Genomic DNA, 6,919 nt, shown 5'->3' on the forward strand with positions numbered 1-6,919 from the left:
GCGACGGTGGGTTTGTTCCTAAATATTTGTGTGGTCCTTAGCCGTAATATGTCCAACGCCATATAACCGTAAATGAAATGTGTTGAGTGCGTCGTTCCATAAAACATTTCTTTCATTCCTTCCTATTCTGATATGGCAACGTAATGCGCGGACATCCACTTCTATAATGATGTTGTCTCGGACGATTTGCGAACGCCGAGACTTTCACGTGAAAGTCAGAATGCATGAGTGTAAACAAGCCAAAGTCTGGGACTATTGGAGGGACGAAATCGGTCGAATTGTAGACCTGGACCCCGTTCCACGAAGCTATCTTAGCCCTAAGATCAAATTAAGTGCACAGGGCAGCTATGCGCCTAAGGTAATCTTAGGGCTAAGATCGCTTCGTGGAACGGGGCCCTGCTATAACCCAGGCGTAAATACAATAGTCTCTGACAACCGGTTACATTCAGAAAAGCTGAAGTTGCACCGATGCGTTCTATATACTGGCGATTAGGGTTAACTGAATTTATACCCATATTTTGGACGCTGGGGCAGATCCAGCATTTTGTAAAAGGGGGAGGGGCCTCACAAAATTATAAAAAGGCCAATTTCAGTTTGTCATCTTTATGCGGGTTCGGGGGCATGCTCACCGGAAATTGGTTTAATAAAGATGCTCAGAAACCCGTTTTCACAACAATTGCATGTTGTACATTGTGGGTGATGAATTTTGAAAATTAATTAATGGCACGAGTTTTGTGATATGACGGCTTGTTGGAAACATAATGCCATATAACTCTGAGAGTTTTAATGGTATGATTATATATTACCACTCAAGTTGAAGGACGAGGTAATCATTGATGTGCATTGCTACATGGTTGGTTGATTAACGACATTAGCAGAGGTCAAAATGTCACCATTTGTTTTTACGAACGCCTAAACTATTTTATTTGGTCAAACGTCTCTCTTATTTCTATAAATTGTGGTTTATCAATTTATTAAAACAATTTTTGTATACTTCTAGGCAAATAAAAGAGGAAAACAACATGTTTAATAACTGGTTCCGACATAAAATATATAATGGCATGATTTTTGTGATATGGAGGTTTGTCAGAATTCCGACAGTTAAGGGTGGAGGAACATAATGCCATATGAATCTAACAGTTTTAACGATAGGTTTACATATTACGCCGCAAATTGAAGATCAGAACACGAAGTAATCATTAATGTTCATTGGTACATGATTGGTTGAACAATTGGGTCACCAGAAGTCAAAAGGCCATATAAATTAGCAAATACTTGAAATGTATGGCATGAACATTTTGGTTCAAATAGGTTCCACATTATAAGGTTTCTGTACGATAAAATTTATTTTTCGGGATCTTGACTGCTAGACATGGCAAAGCTAGTTAATAGAATCCATTGCATTATCCATGTTGATGGTAAAACATCCAAGATGGTGTCCCAGTTCAATGCCGAACGCTGGGATACTGTAACACGTGCAGTCGAAAACAAGACTCGACATATAAAACAATAAAAGAAAACCTTTCAAACTTTTACGTAGATGTGATGGGTTCGATTCCAGGTGTTACTACAAAATAAGTACTATCTCAAGTGAAATTGATAAACCAATGCCACTTTTATGTTCTTAAGTGGACAAATTAACAAGCGCAAATGGTATATTTGTTAACATGTTTGTCCTGTGAAAAAGACGCAAAGGACAAATACCATCCTTGATATTTTGGGGCATCACTCGCCCTGTGGAAATGCAATAAAGAGTCTAACCTGACTCGTTATCACCAAAACGATTCATGGTCTCTTTTGTCCAGGTTAACAAAGTTAAGTTGTTCCTTATCATTCTTGTCCCTTTCGTCTCCTTGTGCGAATCAATGACCTTTACCAGACAGTATACTTGGATGGGTCTATGTTCAGAAGGGTCAACTACTACCTTGTTACGTACCTAGCATAGGTGGTCTGTCAGTAGACCCTAGGCACATTAATTCAAGAGTGCGGGTGAAGGGGTCCTCAACACTGGTTCGCTTGATGCACGGTCGGTCTAGGATCGATCCCCGTCCGTGGACCCATTGGGCTATTTCTCGGTTCAGCCAGTGCTCCACAACTGATGTAACAAATGCCATGGTATGTCGTATCCTGTCTGTGGGACGGTGCATATGAAAGATCCCTTGCTGCTAATCGAAAAGAGTAGTCCCATGAAGTGGCGACAGCGGGTTTCATCTGTCAATATATGTGTGGTCCTTGACCATATGTCTGACGCCATATAACCGTAAATAAAATGTGTTGAGTGCGTCGTTAAATAAAATATTTCCTTCCTTCCTTCAACATTGGTCCTGTCTGCTCTGCTGAAAACCAAGTAGAGTTCTATCATATCAATGTACACATCCACAACGGCTGTGTTCCCATGGGTATCTGGTCTTGACTTCTTGCAGTAATCATTAGACACCGGCCTCGGTGGTGTCGTGGTTAGACCATTGGACTACAGGCTGGTAGGTACTGGGTTCGGATCCCAGTCGAGGCATGGGATTATTAATCAAGATACCGACTCAAAACCCTGAGTGAGTGTTCCGCAAGGCTCAATGGGTAGGTGTAAACCACTTGCACCGACCAGTGATCCATAACTGGTTCAACAAAGGCCATGGTTTGTGCTATCCTGCCTGTGGGAAGCGCAAATAAAAGATTCCTTGCTGCCTGTCATAAAAGAGTAGCCTATGTGGCGACAGCGGGTTTCCTCTAAAAAATAGTGTCAGAGTGGCCACATGTTTGATGTCCACTAGCCGATGATAAGATAAAAAAAATCAATGTGCTCTAGTGGCGTCGTTAAATAAAACAAACTTTTTTCAATTATTAGACACTTTGAAAAAAATCGTTATGGTTACCTCGCTGATCTGTAGCCTCTACAACGCTTTGTGTAGGATTTTCATTTAATAGTTATTGTGGGAAATATTTTAATCAGTATAAACTCATCCACCATTACTAGCACTTTTACTTTTCTTGTTGCATATAGATAACGTTTTTCATTGGTAAGGTTAAATCCTGGATATCCTGTTAATGTCAATACAATCTGATTAAAATTAGCTCTACTGGTCTACCAGTAGATCTAATAGTATTGCGTAGACTCCCATGTCCAGATGACATTTCATATATAAATAACAATTTAAATATCGACCAATTACACTTCGCCTTTTATAGCGTTATTCGGGAGCATACAAATTCTAAAAATATCGGACGAGACTCTTTATGCAATAGGCGAACCTGTTGGTCTATTTCAACATTAAAAACATGGGGAAAAGTGCAGTAATAAACTCTGGATTGTATACTAATATAAACAGATTTTATGGCTATATCATCACATTGTTTTATTTCGTCTTGAAATGAATTTTATATAAAATTTTATATTGAAATTAGTTTCTGGCATACTTCGTAATTCACCCGAATCATTTCGTATACACCGGCCTCGGTGGCGTTGTGGTTAGGCCATCGGTCTACAGGTTGGTAGGTACTGGGTTCGGATCCCAGTTGAGGCATGGGGTTTTTAATTCAGATACCGACTCCAAACCCTGAGTGAGTGCTCCGCAAGGCTCAATGGGTAGGTGTAAACCACTTGCACCGACCAGTGATCCATAACTGGTTCAACAAAGGCCATGGTTTGTGCTATCCTGCCTGTGGGAAGCGCAAATAAAAGATCCCTTGCTGCTAATCGGAAAGAGTAGCCCATGAAGTGGCGACAGCGGGTTTAATCTCAAAATCTGTGTGGTCCTTAATCATATGTCTGACGCCATACTCTCTGCATAATCTCGAATGTTTTCAAATTCTTTTCAAATCACTGGCATGATTTTGCAAGTAAGGATTTGATTGGTCGAAAGGTCAAATGGACATGAGCTCCAACGGGGTGCTGTTAGATCCACAGATAATAGTAATTAACCATTGGAGCTAATATTAATTATATTGATGTCAAAAAGTCAGTTACACAAAAACACTGTGCGAAGTTTTCTAGAGACTACTGAGCAGATAGGTATCATTAAATTCGTTTTCCGTGTAAGACGATTACTGCAAGAAGTCTGGATCGGGTACCCATGGGAGCACAGCAGCTTTTTGGATGATGTACATTAATATGCTAGATCAGACATGACCAATGATGTTAACCTCTTCACACACACACACACACACACACACACACACATGCACACACACACACACACACACACACTTGAAAGAATGTGTCTAGTGTTCCTTGCTACAGATAGACCCACCTACGTCAGGCGCAGTGGGCCAATGGGCACACTGATGGGGATCGATCCCAGACCAACCGCGCATGAAGCGAACGTTTTACCACTGGACTACGTCCCGCCCCTGGGTGACTGAGATGCATCTGGAATTAACTGTTTTACCATCAACATTTATAATGCAATGGATTCTATTCCCTAGCAGTAGAGGTTCTGGAAATCTTATAATGTGGAATCTATTTGAACGGAGGTGTCCATTTCATACTTTTCAAGGTTTTACTAATGTATATGACCTGTTGACCTCTGCTGACCTAATCGATGATCCAATCATGTACATCTACAAATTCACATCAATCATTACTTCATACTACTACCTTCAATTTGTGTGGTAATATATAATCCAACCATTAAAACTTTTAGATTTATATGGAATTATGTTTTCCCTACCCTTAAGTATTGGAAATGCTGACATACCTCCATGTCACAAATTGTGCCAGTATATATTTTATGTCGGAACCAGTTAACTACACATGTTGTTTTCTTCTTCTATTTGCCTAGAAGTATACAAAAACTGTTTAAAAGACGTGATAAACCACAGTTTATAAAAATAAGAGAGAAGTTTGACCAAAGAAGATGGATCAGATTTTAGGCGTTGGTAAAAACAAATGCTAACCTTTTGACCTCTGCTAACCACATTAATCAACCAACCATGTACAAAATTTAATGCACATCAATTAGTACTTCATGCTACCAGTGTTTCTGCCAGAAAGAAATGTTTGGATATGGCGCTATGAAACTGAATGCAACCACAGTCAACCAGGGGGTATTGGGGGCCTCCCCCAGAAAGAAAATGAATTAAGTTTAGGATCAGGGTTAAGAAAACCATACAGTAATGATAGGAATAATAATTAATTTTGTCAAATGTTAACTTTTTAAAAATCTTCAAAAATAGTTGGGTATGGCACCATACCCATTTTACTCTCTGGCAGAAACCCTGGCTACTACATTCAACTTAAGTGGTAATATATAATCATATCATTATAACTTTCAGTTATATGGCATAATGTTTTCACTACCTATAAACGTCGAAATTCCGACAAACCGCCATTTCACAAAAACCGTTCCATTATAATATTTTAAGTCGGAACCATTTGACTAAACATGTTGTTTTCCTCTTCTATTTGACCGGTCTCTGTGGCGTAGTGGTTAAGCCATCGGACTACAGGCTGGTAGGTACTGGGTTCGGATCCCAGTCGAGGCATGGGATTTTTAATCCAGATACCGACTCCAAACCCTTAGTGAGTGCTCCGTGAGTGATCCATAACTGGTTCAACAAAGGCTATGGTTTGTGCTATCCTGCCTGTGGGAAGCACAAATAAAAGATCCCTTGCTGCCTATCGTAAAAGAGTATTCTATGTGGCGACAGCGGGCTTTCTCTAAAAAAAAAAAAAAAAAAAAAAAAAAAAAAGTGTCAGAATAACCATATGTTTGACGTCCAATAGCCGATGATAAGATAAAAAATCAATGTGCTCTAGTGGCGTCGTTAAATAAAACAAACTTTACTTTTACGTTTCCTCTTCTACTTGCGTAGACGTATACAAACACTGTTTAAAAGACTTGATAAACCACATTTTATAGACATAAGAGAGATATCTGTCCAAAGAAAATGTGACCTTTTGACATCTGGTGACCTAATTAATCAACCAACCATATAGAAAAAAACAGATTAATGATGACCTCATGTTATCATCTTCAATTTGAGTGGTGATATATAATCCTGCCGTTAAAACTTGCAGAGTTAAGTGGTATTATGTTTCCCTTATCCTTAAACAAGCTGTCATATCATGACAATCATGCCATTATATAGGATATGTCGGAACCAGTTAACTAAATCTGCTGTTTTCCTCTTCCGTGTACACAGAAATAGTTTAAAATATATGATAAACCACAGTTCACGGAAACGAGAGAGGTCCAAAATGGTGCCCTTTTGACCTCTGCTGACCTAATTAAAATATTTATATTGTTTCAAATTTTATGAATAGATAGTAGAGACCAGTAACCTTAATTTAAGGAGTCATTTGTTATTATACCTTGTATATTGACTGAACTACAGATATTTTAGTTATCCCTATCCCTAACTGTTATTAATAACATAAAATCTTTTTTTTTTAAAATCAGAATAGATTTTGCAATTAAGAACCCCCATTTCATAAACTACATATAACAAGGTCTTCATAAATATACCCTCAGACCTTTCGGACCTTTTCGGTTAAAACTCGCTCTGGGTGGGAGCCAGTACCGAGCTACGAACCCTGTACCTACCAGCCTTATGTCCGATGGCTTAACCACGACGCCATCGAGGTCGGTCTTATTTCTCAATGCACAAATGGTACAACTTGTTTTTTCAGTGGCGTAACCAGGGGGTGGGGGCCCAATCCCGGGACATTTTTACCTTTTCGCTTATTAATAAAATTTAAAAGGTTCCTGTGTCATATCCCACTACACAGGTGCCCTCCCCCCCCCCCCCCCCCTTACAAAATCCTGCCTACGCCACTATGTGTTTTACATGGATCTCTCAGTTCTCTGGAAAATACACTAAAAATAATACACATGTATGCCAATGTTTCTGGCTTGAAAATAAAACTTTCAAAATAAAAAGCCATAGGAATATGGAGTAAAAAAAAAAAAAACGTTCAACGGAA

This window comes from Gigantopelta aegis, chromosome 7, assembly GCF_016097555.1.
Source record: "Gigantopelta aegis isolate Gae_Host chromosome 7, Gae_host_genome, whole genome shotgun sequence".
In the NCBI taxonomy this organism is placed as follows: Eukaryota; Metazoa; Mollusca; class Gastropoda; order Neomphalida; family Peltospiridae; genus Gigantopelta; species Gigantopelta aegis.